Raw genomic sequence first — 16594 nt, 5'->3', positions numbered from 1 at the left:
GACATACATCCCCATGTCGAAAAATATAAAGAACGACATACCTACCCATGTTGAAAAAAGTCAGAAAACAACAAACGTACCCATGTCGAAAAAATTAAAAATGACACACATACCGATGTTGAAAAAATTAAAAAAATGAAATACATACCTATGTCGAAAAAAATTAAAAAACGACATCCATACATATGTATAAGACAGTAAAAACTACATACATAGCCATGTCGAAAAAATTAAAGAAACCACATGCATACCTACCCATGTCGAAAATATTAGAATAACGACATACATACCTATGTCGAAAAAAGCATAAAAAGACATACATACCTATGTCGAACAAAAGAAAAAACGACATACATACCCATGTTGAAAAATGTACCAAAACGACATGTTAAAAAAAGTCAAAAACACAACAAACATACCCATGTCGAAAAACATAAAAAACGACATACATACCCATGTCGAAAAAGTAAAAACATGACATACATACCTATTTCGAAAAATGTAAAAAAACAACATGCATACCCATCTCGAAAAAAGAATAAAACGACATACCTGCCCATGTCGAAAAAAGTAAAAAAATGACATACATACCTATGTTGAAAAATGTAAAAAAACGACATACCTACCAAGTTGAAAAATGTAAAAAAAACGACATCCCTACCCATGTCGAAAAATGTAATAAAACAACATACATACCTATGTTGAAAAATAAAAAAAACCTGACATACCTACCCATGTCGAAAAAGTAAAAAGAACGACATACATACATATGTCGAAAAATTTTAAAAAAACAACGTACAATCCCATCTCGAAAAAAGTAAAAAAAACGACATACATACCTATGTCGAAAAAAGTCCAAAAGACAACATACATACCTATGCCAAAAAAAGTAAAAAAACGGCATACATACCTATGTCGAAAAAAGTAAAAAAACGACATACATACCTATGTCGAAAAAAGTAAAAAAAACGACATACATACCTGTCTAAAAAAGTCCAAAAGACAACATACATACCTATGTCGAAAAAAGTAAAAAAACCACATACGTACCTATGTCGAAAAAAGTAAAAAAACAACATACATACCTATGTCGAAAAAAGTAATAAAAATGACATACAGACCTTTGTCGAAAAAAGTCAAAAAACGAAATACATAACCATGTCGAAAATAAGAAAAAAAGACATACATACCTATGTCGAAAAAAGTCAAAAAAACGACATACAAACCTATGTCGAAAAAACAAAAAAAACGACATACATACCTATGTCGAAAAAAGTTAAAAAAACGACATACATACCTATGTCGAAAAAAGTAAAATACGACATACATACCTATGTCGAAAAAGTAAAAAAACAACATACATACCTATTTCGAAAAATGTAAAAAAACAACATGCATACCCATCTCGAAAAAAGAATAAAACGACATACCTGCCCATGTCGAAAAAAGTAAAAAAATGACATACATACCTATGTTGAAAAATGTAAAAAAACGACATACCTACCAAGTTGAAAAATGTAAAAAAAACGACATCCCTACCCATGTCGAAAAATGTAATAAAACAACATACATACCTATGTTGAAAAATAAAAAAAACCTGACATACCTACCCATGTCGAAAAAGTAAAAAGAACGACATACATACATATGTCGAAAAATTTTAAAAAAACAACGTACAATCCCATCTCGAAAAAAGTAAAAAAAACGACATACATACCTATGTCGAAAAAAGTCCAAAAGACAACATACATACCTATGCCAAAAAAAGTAAAAAAACGGCATACATACCTATGTCGAAAAAAGTAAAAAAACGACATACATACCTATGTCGAAAAAAGTAAAAAAAACGACATACATACCTGTCTAAAAAAGTCCAAAAGACAACATACATACCTATGTCGAAAAAAGTAAAAAAACCACATACGTACCTATGTCGAAAAAAGTAAAAAAACAACATACATACCTATGTCGAAAAAAGTAATAAAAATGACATACAGACCTTTGTCGAAAAAAGTCAAAAAACGAAATACATAACCATGTCGAAAATAAGAAAAAAAGACATACATACCTATGTCGAAAAAAGTCAAAAAAACGACATACAAACCTATGTCGAAAAAACAAAAAAAACGACATACATACCTATGTCGAAAAAAGTTAAAAAAACGACATACATACCTATGTCGAAAAAAGTAAAATACGACATACATACCTATGTCGAAAAAGTAAAAAAACAACATACATACCTATTTCGAAAAATGTAAAAAAACAACATGCATACCCATCTCGAAAAAAGAATAAAACGACATACCTGCCCATGTCGAAAAAAGTAAAAAAATGACACATACCTATGTTGAAAAATGTAAAAAAACGACATACCTACCAAGTTGAAAAATGTAATAAAACAACATACATACCTATGTTGGAAAAAGTAAAAAACAACATACATATCTATTTCGAAAAATGTAAAAAAAACGACATACATACCTATGTCGAAAAAAGTAAAAAACAACATACATACCTATGTCGAAAAAGTAAGAAGAACGACATACATACCTATTTCGAAAAATGTAAAAAAAACAACGTACAATCCCATCTCGAAAAAAGTAAAAAAATGACATACATACCTATGTCGGAAAAAGTAAAAAAACGACATACATACCTATGTCGGAAAAAGTAAAAAAAACGACATACATACCTATGCCGAAAAAAGTAAAAAAACAACATACATACCTATCTCGAAAAATGTAAAAAAACAACATGCATACCCATCTCGAAAAAAGAATAAAACGACATACCTGCCCATGTCGAAAAAAGTAAAAAAATGACACATACCTATGTTGAAAAATGTAAAAAAACGACATACCTACCAAGTTGAAAAATGTAATAAAACAACATACATACCTATGTTGAAAAAAGTAAAAAACAACATACATACCTATGTCGAAAAAACAAAAAAACCGACATACATACCTATGTCTAAAAAAGTCCAAAAAACAACATACATACCTATGTCGAAAAAAGTAAAAAAACCACATACGTACCTATGTCGAAAAAAGTAAAAAAACAACATACATACCTATGTCGAAAAAAGTAATAAAAATGACATACAGACCTTTGTCGAAAAAAGTCAAAAAACGAAATACATAACCATGTCGAAAATAAGAAAAAAAGACATACATACCTATGTCGAAAAAAGTCAAAAAAACGACATACAAACCTATGTCGAAAAAACAAAAAAAACGACATACATACCTATGTCGAAAAAAGTTAAAAAAACAACATACATACCTATGTCGAAAAAAGTAACATACGACATACATACCTATGTCGAAAAAACATGAAAAAACAACATACATATCTTTTTCGAAAAATGTAAAAAAAACGACATACATACCTATGTCGAAAAAAGTAAAAAACAACATACATACCTATGTCGAAAAAGTAAGAAGAACGACATACATACCTATTTCGAAAAATGTAAAAAAAACAACGTACAATCCCATCTCGAAAAAAGTAAAAAAATGACATACATACCTATGTCGGAAAAAGTAAAAAAACGACATACATACCTATGTCGGAAAAAGTAAAAAAAACGACATACATACCTATGTCGAAAAAAGTAAAAAACAACATACATACCTATGTCGAAAAAAGTAAAAAACAACATACATACCTATGCCAAAAAAACAAAAAAACCGACATACATACCTATGTCGAAAAAACAAAAAAACCGACATACATACCTATGTCGAAAAAAGTTAAAAAAACGACATACATACCTATGTCGAAAAAACATAAAAAACGACATACATACCTATGTCGAAAAAAGTAAAAAAAACAAGATACATACCTATGTCGAAAAAAGTAAAAAACAACATACATACCTATGTCTAAAAAAGTAAAAAACAACATACATACCTATGTCGAAAAAACAAAAAAACCGACATACATACCTATGTCGAAAAAACAAAAAAACCGACATACATACCTATGTCGAAAAAAGTTAAAAAAACGACATACATACCTATGTCGAAAAAACATAAAAAAACGACATACATACCTATGTCGAAAAAAGTAAAAAAAACAAGATACATACCTATGTCGAAAAAAGTAAAAAACAACATACATACCTATGTCTAAAAAAGTAAAAAACAACATACATACCTATGCCAAAAAAAGTAAAAAACAACATATGTACCTATGCCGAAAAAGTAAAAAAACAACATACATACCTATTTCGAAAAATGTAAAAAAACAACATGCATACCCATCTCGAAAAAAGAATAAAACGACATACCTGCCCATGTCGAAAAAAGTAAAAAAATGACACATACCTATGTTGAAAAATGTAAAAAAACGACATACCTACCAAGTTGAAAAATATAATAAAACAACATACATACCTATGTTGAAAAAAGTAAAAAACAACATACATATCTATTTCGAAAAATGTAAAAAAAACGACATACATACCTATGTCGAAAAAAGTAAAAAACAACATACATACCTATGTCGAAAAAGTAAGAAGAACGACATACATACCTATTTCGAAAAATGTAAAAAAAACAACGTACAATCCCATCTCGAAAAAAGTAAAAAAATGACATACATACCTATGTCGGAAAAAGTAAAAAAACGACATACATACCTATGTCGGAAAAAGTAAAAAAAACGACATACATACCTATGCCGAAAAAAGTAAAAAAACAACATACATACCTATTTCGAAAAATGTAAAAAAACAACATGCATACCCATCTCGAAAAAAGAATAAAACGACATACCTGCCCATGTCGAAAAAAGTAAAAAAATGACACATACCTATGTTGAAAAATGTAAAAAAACGACATACCTACCAAGTTGAAAAATGTAATAAAACAACATACATACCTATGTTGAAAAAAGTAAAAAACAACATACATACCTATGTCGAAAAAACAAAAAAACCGACATACATACCTATGTCGAAAAAAGTCCAAAAAACAACATACATACCTATGTCGAAAAAAGTAAAAAAACAACACATGTACCTATGCCGAAAAAAGTAAAAAAAACAACATACAAACCTATGTCGAAAAAGAAAAAAAAAACGTCATACATACCTATGTCGAAAAAAGTCAAAAAACGAAATACATACCCAATGTCGAAAATAAGAAAAAACGACATACATACCTATGTCGAAAAAACAGGGTTAGGGTTAGGGTTAGGGCTAGGGTTAGGGTTAGGGGTTAGGGTTAGGGGTAGGGGTTAGGGTTAGGGTTAGGGGTTAGGGTTAGGGTTAGGGTAAGGGTTAGGGTTAGGTCTGGGTAAAAGCGCAGCGTCCTCTGGGGGACGCTACGGGGGGCACGGGCTCTCGGGGGGACCAACGGTTTTGATAAGTAATTAAAAGTTTGCAATTAAAACCCTCCTTAAAAACCAAAAGGTTTTCATTAAGACCCTCTTAAGACACTCTAAAATTTGGTTTTAATTAAAAAGGGTAACCGGACCACCGCGCAGGAGAGGTCGGCGGAGCTCTGTAGCTGGTTAAAACCTACCCCGTCCCAGGGCCTCTGATAAAAACACCAAGGAGCTGAATGACTTTCATTGTCCTAGAAATTAAGAAAGAGAAAATTAAAAGCTAAATAAATAAAATACATAATTTAAAACAGATAAAATAAAGATCCTATTTATAAGTGCCCTGAACTGAATTAAAAGGCCTGGCGAAAATTAAGTATAAATGTATCTACAAAATAAAAGAATAAGTGTTAAAATTGATAAAAGGTTAGTTAATAAATGTAAAAAAGTGCATAAATAAAATAAGTGCTTAAATTCACATTAAAACCACACTCATAAAAATACATGGGTTAGTAAAATTGTAGAAACATATATACATCTTTATTTACACTTGTTAAAACATCTTAATGCAGTTCATAAAATAATAGGATCTTTGTTGATTAAGTTAAAAAAGGATAAGAAAGTAAATAAGTATAAGACAAGGAGAGGTCCAATAAAATGTCATAAAACAGGGCAAGGTGTCTTTAAAAAAAAGGTTTTTGTTATTTGTTAAAAAGTGTTTTGAGGCGCGCCCTCCGCAGGCAGGTTCTACCTCATAAATTAATTTAAAAGATAAATAAATTATATAGTTTAGAAATCAAAAGTAAGCTAAAATAAGATTTTAAAGGGTCCAGAATCTCCTCATAGGGGTCTAAAAGTGCTAAAACAACATGCATGCAAAAAGTGCTGGATACATTTAGAAATTCCATAAATAGACATAATTAAAAAAAGGGGGGGGGGTGGTTTAAAACATGCATAAGACAAGTTTAAGGGTAAAACATAAATAAATTAAGATCCCATAGAGGAGGAGTGGGCTATAAAATCAATATTTGAAAAATAAAAGCTAAAGTTAAAAGAAGGAGGGTAGCCCGGCCCGCAGAGGGTCGGCCTGTTAAAACCTGTAAGAGAGGCCCCGGGAGGTCAGGGGGTCAGTATTTTCTAAAACCCACTAAAAGCTATATTAAAAAAGAAGGAAATGGATCCACCCTAATATTTCTCATTAAGACCGGTAGGTTCTATTGTTTTTAAGAGGTGGATCCATTTCCTTTCCGCCGCTCGTCTCTGGACAGTGGTCCAGTCCCTGTTGCTCTCCAGGCCCATGCTCTGCACATTGTGTTGGCCGTGGAGTTTAAAATGTGCATACAAGACAGTGGTGCCATTCCCGCTATTAATATGATAAAAATGCTGTCTAATACGAGCGGTGATGTCGTTTCTGGTCTCCCCCACATAGAGTCTGTGGCAGGCCTTACATCTTATAGCATATACTGCGTTAGTTGTTGTAGGTTTTAAGGCCTGCCACGGGTTGATACCGACTCTGGCATAGGGGTTAAAAATGTGGGGGAGACGGATCAAACCAATGTCCGAGCCTCGAGACGCTTCCCTGTCTTGGTTATTTTTATTAAAATCTTTATGAACCAGAAAGTCTTTCAAGTTTTTGTTCCTGCGATGGGCGGAGATCAGCCGGCAGTCGCCCAGCACGTCACAGCCCTCCCTCGCCCCCTCAAAATTAGACCTAAGAGCTGAAAATAGCCTCTTTAAATCTTGTGAATAGATAGATAGATAGATAGATAGATAGATAGATAGATAGATAGATAGATAGATAGATAGATAGATAGATAGATAGATACTTTATTGATCCCGAGGGAAATTCAAGGCATCCAGTAGCATTATACAGACAGGCAGGACACAAGACATTAGTTACAATACACACCCGCTGTCCCCCCCCCCGTATACAAAATCCCCCAAACAAGATATAGCAGCCCCTATGTGACTAAGAATAAACATAATTATATGTTAAACCTGTGCAGTTAGCATTAGCAGTTAGACTTAAAACTAATATAGCATAATGTACATAACCTGTGAGGAGAGAAAAACATGTGTTGGTTAAAAGAGACCTGTAAACAGTTAAAGAGCCGTAGAAACAAAGTGCTGACCTTCTAGAAACTAGTTCCATGTGCATGTACAGAGGTGTTTGAGGTAGTGCCAGAGGTGTGAGTACAGTCATTAAACAGTCAATGCAGGAATGTAAATTGGTTCACCAACTTAAAGGAGCAGTGATTTGCATTAAGTGTCCTAGACAATAACCTGAAACCAGGAGTGGTTAGGGTGATAATCGTTAAGTACCCAACTATTGAAGAGCAGATTAGCATTAAGTGTTGAAGACAATAGAGTGAAACTTGACCTAATTAGGGTGATCATGTCAACCCTTACAGATGTAGCATAACACAACAGTGGGATGAAACCAGACATGATTAGGGTGATTGTCTTTAAAGTGACCAGTGCTCAGTAAAGTGACTATCAATATGCATTACATTGTCCAACTGGGGGCTGACTCTGAGGTCAGCAGTGCAGGTGAGGAGTGAGAAAAAAGTGAAAAAAGATTCCAGGGATCACCGTGCGCTTCTTCCCTGCCGTGACAGTGAAGTGTTATACAGTCTTATTGCCTATAGGGGGACAAAAGAGTTCTTGAGCCTGTCCGTGGAGCACGACTGTGAGAGCAGTCTTTCGCTGAACATGCTCCTCTGCCCGGTGAAGGTGCTGTGCAGAGGGTGGTGTGTGTTGTCCATGATGGAGAGCATTTTGACCAGAGACCTCCTCTCTACCACTGTCACCAGTGAGTCCAGCTCTGTGCCCACCACAGAGCCGGCCCTCCTCACCAGTCTGTCCAGGCGTGCTGCGTCCCTCTTCTTGCAGCTTCCTCCCCAGCACACCACGGCGTAGAAGAGGACGCTGGACACCAGACTGGTAGAACATCTGCAGCAGCTTTTTGCAGATGTTGAAGGACCCCAGCCTTCTCAGGAAGTACAGACGGCTCTGTCCCTTCCTGCAGGTAGTGTCCATGTTAGGCGACCAGTCCAGCTTGTCATCCAGCTGCAGCCCCAGGTGCCCGTAGGTCCTGACCACCTCCACATCGACCCCGCCGATGGAAACAGGTTCAAGATGTGGTTTCTTCCTTCGGAAGTCCACCACCATCTCCTTGGTCTTGGAGGTGTTTAGCTGCAGATGGTTGGCACTGCACCACGTCACAAAGTCCTCGATCAGGCTCCTGTACTCCTCCTCCTGTCCATCCCTGACACAAGCAACTATCGCAGTGTCGTCCGAGTATTTCTGCATGTGGCAGAGCTCAGAGTTATACTGGAAGTCCGAGGTGTACAGGGTGAACAGGACGGGGGAGAGCACAGTCCCCTGTGGTGCTCCAGTGCTGCTGACCACAGTGTCAGATGTGCAGTCCTTCAGTCTGACGTACTGTGGTCTCTCTGTGAGGTAGTCCGTGATCCACCTCACCAGGTGCGAGTCCACCCTCATCTCGGTCAGCTTGTCTCTCAGTAGGAGGGGATGGATGGTGTCGAAAGCGCTTGAGAAATCAAAGAACATGATTCTCATCACGCTGCTCCCTTTGTCCAGATGAGAGTAAGCTCTGTGTAGAAGATAGAGGATGGCATCGTCCACGCCCACCTTTGCCTGGTATGCAAACTGCAGGGGATCCTGTGCATGTTGGACCTGGGGTCTGAGGTGTTGGAGCAGCAGCCGTTCGAAGGTCTTCATAACGTGGGATGTCAGAGCGATTGGTCTGAAGTCGCCTGGCTCACTGGGGTTCTTCTTCTTGGGGACAGGGGTGAGGCACGAGGTCTCCCAGAGCACAGGAACCTTCCCGAGCCGCAGGCTCATGTTGAAGATGTGCTGAAGTGGCTCCCCCAGCTCAGCAGAGCAGGCCTTTAGCATCCTGGGACACACCTTGTCTGGGCCTGCTGCCTTCCTGGGGCGGAGTCTCTTCAGCTCCTTGCTCACCTGGTCTCTGGTGATGGTGGGGGGGAGGGGGGATGGATTGTCACTGGAGGTTGTATCTGTTCTGGTGGAGGTGTTGGGGGGAGTGAGAGGGGGGGAGGGGGTGTGTAGAGGGGTGCTGGGGGGGGGGGGGAGGGGTGCTGGGGGGGGGGAGTGAGAGGGGGGGAGGGGGTGTGTAGAGGGGGGGAGGGGGTGTGTAGAGGGGTGCTGGGGGGGGAGGAGGGGTGCTGGGGGGGAGGAGTGAGAGGGGGGGAGGGGGTGTGTAGAGGGGGGGAGGGGGTGTGTAGAGGGGTGCTGGGGGGACAGGCACTGGCTGCAGCGACGGGGCTGTCGAACCTGTTAAAAAACAAGTTGAGCTGGTTTGCTCTCTCAGGGTCCCCGTCTTCTGCGTTGTTATTTTTCTTCCTGCAGCCTGTGATGGTCTTCATGCCCTCCCAGACCTCCCTCATGTTGTTCTGCTGCAGCTTCTGTTCTACCTTCCTTCTGTACTCCTCCTTTGCCTCTCGGAGTCTGACCTTGAGTTCCCCCTGCACCCGCTTCAGCTCTGCCTGGTCTCCCTCCTTGAATGCCCTTTTCTTCCTGTTAAGGATCTCCTTGACATCGCTGGTGATCCAGGGCTTGTTGTTCGGGAAGCAGCGCACAGTTTTAGTGGGAACCACAACGTCCATGCAGAAGTTCATGTAGTCAGTTGTGCAGTGTGTGACCCCCTCAATGTCATCACCATGGGTCTCTTGTAGGGCACTCCAGTCAGTGGTCTCAAAACAGTCTCTGAGGGCCTCCTCTGCCTCGGGAGACCACTTTCTGAAGGTGCGTGTGGTTATCGGTTGTCTCTGGATCATAGTTTTGTACTGTGGCTTGAGTAGGACCAGGTTGTGGTCGGACTTACCCAGAGGTGGTAACGGGGTGGCAGTGTAGGCGTCCTTCACGTTTGCATACAGGAGGTCTATTGTCCTGTTCTTCCTGGTGGGACAGCTTACAAACTGGTGAAAGTCCGGTAGTGTGGAGTTCAAAGTAACATGGTTAAAGTCCCCTGAGATGGCGATGAAAGCATCCGGGTGCAGCGTTTGTAATCTTGAGGTGGTCGCGTGGATGACGTCACACGCAGTTTCGGCGTGTGCCCGGGGAGGAATGTAGACACAGAGTACGATCACGTGAGAGAATTCCCTCGGCATGTAGTAAGGACGGAGACCCCCCGCCAGCAGCTCGATGTCTTTGCTGCACGTTGCCTCCTTCACAGTAACATGTCCATGGTGGCACCATCTGTTGTTAATAAACAGCGCGAGTCCTCCTCCTTTCCGTTTGCCGCTGCGTTTCGTGTCTCTGTCCGCTCTCACTGTAGTAAAGCCCGGTAGATCCACGTTAGCATCTGGGGTGTTTTGAGTCAGCCAGGTTTCTGTGAGGCACATTAAACTGCACTCTCTAAATGTCCGGTTGTTCCTCACGAGAGCAGCCAGCTCGTCTGTCTTGTTGGTTAGACAGTTTACGTTCCCCATAACTATCACCGGAACCGAGGGCTTGTACCTCCATCGCTTAGCCGCGAGCTTAGCTCTTACCAGAGCCCCAGCTCTACAGCCTCTATACCGCCGCCTCAGCTCCTCTGGTATCGGGTGAACGATGCCGGCTTGTCCCGCTGACCGGAGCGAGAGCAGCGTTTCCCTTGAATAGGAAAGTTTTCCGCTGCTATTTCCACGAAAACATGAAAAAGTATCCATAGGATACATAAAGTTATACACTGAAGGTGTACTATAAAAACTGTAAAACTATAAAAACTATATAGTATAGTACTATAAAAACTATAAACGTAGAAGTTGGCACAGAGCCACAACAAACGAATAACATATCAGACGAGTGCGACAGGGACGGAGCTACTGAATGTGCGGCCACTCACGTCGGCGCACAGGTGATAAGTGGTTACTAAGGGGACGAGAGTAGGACCAGGCGGCTGGGCGCTGGGATTGTTATATCTATCCTGAAAAGTCCGGCCAACCTCCGCCTTGATGGTTCTGAAGAAGCGTCCCGAGTAACCCCTGGGCCTCAGCGTACTAAAGAGGGTGCTGGTGGCCTCCTCCACATGCTCCGGGAAGGTGCAGATTCTGTGGAAGCGTATCAGCTGGGATTTTATCAGACCTCTGTACGTGTGCCTGGGGTGATAGCTGGACTTGTGGAGGAGTGCGTGGCGGTCCGTGTCTTTGAAATATACTTTGGTGGCCAGTGTTTTGGACTGGTCACTAGAGGCACGGAAGAAGACACAGGTGTCCAAGAATTCTATTGCTGATGTGGAAATGTTGTGTTTGAGTGTTATTTTGGGGTGGTGTGCGTTGAGGGTGTCCAGGAAGGTCATGAAATCCTGATGTGTGCCGTCCCAGAGGCCGAAGATGTCGTCCAGGTACCGGAAATACAGGAGGGGTTTGGTGGTGAGTTTGGTGAAAGCCATTTCCTCCCAGTGGGCCAGATAGACGTCTGCGTAGGCTGGCGCATATTTCCGGCCCATCGCACAACCGCACAGCTGGAGGTAGTGCTGATTGTTAAACATGAAGTCGTTGCGGGTGAGGGTGATGTGCAGGAGTTGTAGGAGGTGGCTGTCGGGTCTGGATGGGTCTGGGTGTTTATTGAAGAGGTGTTTTATTGCAGCTAAACCAAGTGGAGTTTCTATGTTTGTGTAAAGGGAATCTATATCTATGGAAAACAGGAAGGTGTGACCGGGTACCTGAAGGTGTTTTATTTTATTAACAAAATGGTAGGTGTCCTTGATGTAGCTGGGGTGCAGTTTGGAAAGTGGATTGATGAAGTGGTCGATGTATTCTGTGATGGTGTATGTTTCGGAGTTGCAGTCGCTGACAATGGGGCGGCCGACCGGAACCACCGAGGGGACCGTCCAGGTGTCAGGAGGCTTGTGGATCTTGGGGAGCAGGTAGAAGAGGCGGGGCCTGGGCTCACTGGGACCGTCCAGATATTGTTTCTGTTTGAAATTGATGAATTTTTGTCTGTAGAGTGTTTCTGTAATCTTTCTAACTAGTGTCTGTGTCTCTAATTGTAGTGGGTGTGTCAGTAGTTGGTAATATGTGTTGTTATTTAACTGTCTATGTGCTTCTAGAATGTAATTGTCCCTATCCTGAATAACTATTTGGCCCCCCTTATCTGCTGGCTTAATGACTATGTGTTTGTGATTACCCAGTGTTCTGATGATGCGTTTGTGTTCCTGACTAATGTTGTGCGTTCTATGTGGCAGGGGGCGCCAATGTGTGAGTGCTTGGTTGTTTTTATGGATGAGTTGTGAAATAGCAGGTGAGAGTGTGTCCGTGTTTGGTGACCAGTGTGACGGCCCAGTGAACAGCACGGGGTCCCGCCTCGGCCCCCCCTGGAAGTGATCCAGGACTTTAAGCCTCCTGTGGAAGGTGTGCAGGTCCTGGTTGGTCCTCCACATTGTCTGTAACTGTTTGGTGAATGTGGTGGGGTTGTGTTCTGAAAGACAGTTGTTGAGTCCGGCTGATAAGATGACCTGTGTGGTGTTGTGACATGGGGTGAGTTTTTTCAGGATGGTGGCTATGTGATGAAAGTTTGCTCCGGGGTAACTGTCTACTTGGATGTGTGGGTCTGTGAATGAAGGGATCAGGGAGAGGTTGGAGTCACCTATGACGAGTGTCCTCTTCCGGACCTCCAAGTGCCAGTCCTGTATTTTTCTGTGTGTGCGTGGGTGTGTGTGTGGTTCCGGGCGACTCGGGGAGCCATGTGCCGCCACAGAGGCCCTGGTGGAGTGAGAGGTGGATAACTCAGATGTTGGGGTTGTTTTCAGCTTTGCTGTCGTTGCTCCCTTCATCATCATGGAATTGTTATCCACCTCTATGCTGGTGTCTGGCTCACAGGGCTCTGTGGCAAGCAGCTCTGGCTCCCCCTGCTGGCTGTGGTGTGTATCTGTAGGTGGAGAGGATGAAATGGTGTTACTGCAGGGTAAAACTATGTTGCTGTAAGGTGGTGATTGTACTGGGAGGGTGCTGACTGGGTGTGGGGAAGGTGAGGAGGGAGGGGAGGAGGGGGCGACAGGGGGGCAGGCAGAGGACCCAGCCCGTGCATGCCCCGGACGGTCGAGTGTGCCCTGGGGGATTGGGTGGATTTCAACCTTCACCCGCCGTCCGGGGTTGCGTTTCGGCAACGGGGGCTGTGCCACTCCGCCGCGTCCCGATGCCGCCGCCGACCCCCCCAGCGTACAGAGGTCTGTGGAGAGAGGTTGTGTGGAGGTAGAAGGGGGGGAGTGAGGGGAGGTGGTGAGAGGAGCAGGGGAGGGGGGTTGATGAAGGTTAGGTTTAGGGCAGGGGGGAGGTAAGGTGGTAGAGGGAGGGGGGGAGGAGGGGGGAGGGTTAGGGTTAGGGAGAGGGGAACCCCAAAGGTTAGGTTTAGGGCAGGGGGGAGGTAAGGTGGTAGAGGGAGGGGGGGAGGAGGGGGGGGGGTTAGGGTTAGGGAGAGGGGAACCCCGACGGTTAGGTTTAGGGCAGGGGGAAGGTAAGGTAGTAGAGGGAGGAGGGGGGGAGGGGGGAGGGGGAGGGGAACCCCGAAGGTTAGGTTTAGGGCAGGGGGAGGTAAGGTGGTAGAGGGAGGGAGAGGGGAATCCCGAAGGTTAGGTTTAGGGGAGGGGTTGGGTGAGGCAGTAGGAGGAGAAGGAACGGAGGGAGGAGGGTTAGGGTTAGGGTCAGGTAAGGTCATAGGGGAGACCGGAGAGGAGGAAGAGGAAATGCCATGGCCGTCTCTGAAGCTCTTGGGGCATCGCTTCTCGGCCTTTTGGCTAAGATCAAGTGTAGTATCTGTTCTTATCAGTTTAATATCTGATACGTCTCCTATCCGGGGACCATATATTAAATTGATTTTTGGACCTGGGAGATGGAACAGGGGCTTGCTCCGTCCACTCCACGCATCGACCCGGTATTGCAGTACCTCCGGGAACGGTGCACCCTCCGCTTCTCACTGTTTAAAGTAAGTCCTCGTCTGCACTGTGCGCCCACATCCAGAAGACTTTGTGTGCGGGCTTCATTGCAAGGTAGGCAATCTGCCGGGGCGTCAGCTTTTTCAAATGAACTGGAATTTCCCTCAGGTTTGTTTTTTCTTTGTCTCCGCCCATTTTCCCATGGTTGTCTTTCTTTCCTCTGCATTTGAAAAGGGAGGCGATGGATTGAGCAAATCACACTGGCGCTAGCCATCGGTCGGTTTCCCTGCGGAAGACCAGCAGCTCCTTCTTGGTCTGTGTGTGAGTTTCACGGCAGTTGGCATCCGTTTGTTGCACTACTGCCTCCTTCTGGTTTTAAACAGTCATTCCTTCTCCTCCTCTTCAATCGTTGGCGTTAAAATCTTTTGACAAGTCCCGTCTTTGTCTAAAATCTAAAGATCACCGTCCTCCCTTCATCCCCACTTGCACACTGCAAAATGTCTTTGATTTCTCTTGGCCGTTTCCTTTGAAGTGCATTCATCGTATGTCTCCCTTCTATTTCATACTAACTGCATTGGGTTAACACATGCTTCACAGTCTCCTTCTCCCCACATTTGTTTCCCCCAACTCCTTCCAGATGATGCTTTTTCCCTCTGACTTTGAAAATTTCCCTCTGACTTCTCCCTCTTTCCTGCCTCCTTGGCCAACTTGTCTGCTTTCTCATTTGCTGGTATTACCAGTGTGGGCTGGAATCCACCTAAATACAATGTCCTTTTCTTCTTCTGTTACTCCACTTAACACGTACAATATCTCACACAGTAGATCTTCATGTGTTTCGGCTGCTCCGAGCACCTCCTGTTGGAAAACACCGATTTTGGCAGCTTGCATAGTGTTGGCACCGGCAGTCAGAGCAGTGGTCCTGTGAAGGAGTCCTTTGGCCCAGAGCTGTACAACTCATACTTACCTGGCAGGGGAGATACCATGATCAAGAAGGTGGTTCACCCATGGCGAGGCCCGGCCATTGCACTGCGGCAGGGCTGACCTATACGAATTCCCCAAATGTGGGAATCTCGACTGCATAATTTGTGGTAATGGGGGACTGCGTTCGCGCTCTCCCCTGATGATTTGTCAAATGTAATCACAGGGAAAGAGACATGCTGAGTACGGAGGGCAGCTCTGTGCGTAGCAACACACAACAGGAGTTTGAAAGATGCTGCGCCCAGCCAGGTTCCTTGCTCATGCTAAATCACAAGCACATCAATCAAATGCTTTTTTCGCATTCAGCAGCCCTTGCCCTGATCATTGTGAAATCCCACTCACGCCACAACTGCTCTCAATGGTTTCCCATGGGGGTGGGGCGCCGTTTGGTCTTTTCACAACAGCCGCGAGCCCGGAAAAAGGCCCCTCCCCAATCTTCTTGTGCCTTTTGCGTGACTGCCGATCAGTCCGGTGAATGAGCGCCCAAACTCCTGTTTTACAGCTTGACATAATGCATGAATCTCAAAGGCGCTTTGATTGAAGAGTTTGTTTTTTTCCCTTTTACCCACGGTCACTCAAACGCAGCGCTGGCTTGCCGGCACCAGGGGCGAGGTGGACGGTCCGGGGAACGCCATGGCCGTCTCTGAAGCTCTTGGGGCATCGCTTCTCGGCCTTTTGGCTAAGACAGTGATCGCCTCCTTCTGCTGCCAGTCATCTTTGCCTGCTGTGGCATTGTGTGCTGACAGTCCCTGGAGGATATTATCCTTCCTGAGTGTGTTGAAATACAACTTATGTAGTTGCATTTACTTACACAAAGGAGTATATACGGCTGAGAGGTCCTTTTTGGGTGCTCTCAGCCAGCTAAGGTCAGTTTTCCGATTTTAGTTATTTATTAGTCTTAGCCTATAGTTTTATTTTGTTTTTAGTTATTTATTAGTTCTGTTTTAGAATAGGAGTGTTTGTTTAGTGTGTGGTGCCTCCAACATGTCGGCTGCCCATGCCGGCGTGTGGAGGCACCACAGTGTCCGCTTTTCTTTGGTGGAAAAGGATGGAAGGCTCCTGGAGTTGTCTAGACTGGACTTCTCCAGAAAGCTTGTCCAGCAGACCCTGAACTTTAAACCCGACGACATAAATTGCATTGTGACTTTGCCACAGAATAAGGGATTTGATGTGAGCTTCCGCTCAGCTATACTGCTCAAAGAGTTTTGGACACGGTTTGAGAATACCAGGGCCCAGTTTTCTGCTTTTAACGTGGAGAAACTTTCTGACAATGCTTCCAAGACGGTCATTGTCAGGATGTTCAATGAAACTGTAAATGCAGACGACATATGTATGTGGCTGGGGAGATTTTGCACGGTAAAAGGCCAGGCTATGAAGGTGAGA

The 16594-nt window shown here is 43.2% G+C and overlaps 2 long non-coding RNA genes across 4 annotated transcripts; one reads left to right on the top strand and one right to left on the bottom strand.

Moving 5' to 3' along the window:
• Positions 1-928: 928 nt before the first annotated feature.
• Positions 929-4769, bottom strand: LOC306832872. 3 transcript variants are annotated; one of them, XR_013780279.1, is made up of 5 exons: positions 3007-3260; positions 2660-2730; positions 1754-1999; positions 1191-1331; positions 929-981 (listed from the first exon to the last, which is right to left on the bottom strand). It is a non-coding gene; the product is annotated as an uncharacterized lncRNA (long non-coding RNA). The 3 variants fall into 3 exon arrangements; XR_013780278.1 differs by lacking the exons at positions 929-981; positions 1191-1331 and adding exons at positions 1024-1121; positions 4685-4769 and having other exon boundaries at positions 1718-1999; positions 3007-3076; XR_013780280.1 differs by lacking the exons at positions 929-981; positions 1191-1331 and adding an exon at positions 1024-1121 and having other exon boundaries at positions 1718-1999.
• Positions 2946-5132, top strand: LOC306832874. The gene is made up of 3 exons (XR_013780281.1): positions 2946-3090; positions 4664-4733; positions 4975-5132. It is a non-coding gene; the product is annotated as an uncharacterized lncRNA (long non-coding RNA).
• Positions 5133-16594: the final 11462 nt, after the last annotated feature.

This window comes from Symphodus melops (genome assembly GCF_947650265.1).
Source record: "Symphodus melops genome assembly, chromosome: 12".
NCBI lineage: Eukaryota > Metazoa > Chordata > Actinopteri > Labriformes > Labridae > Symphodus > Symphodus melops.
The sequence above is the reverse complement of the archived record's forward strand: the minus strand, read 5'-3'. Positions and strand labels throughout refer to the sequence as shown.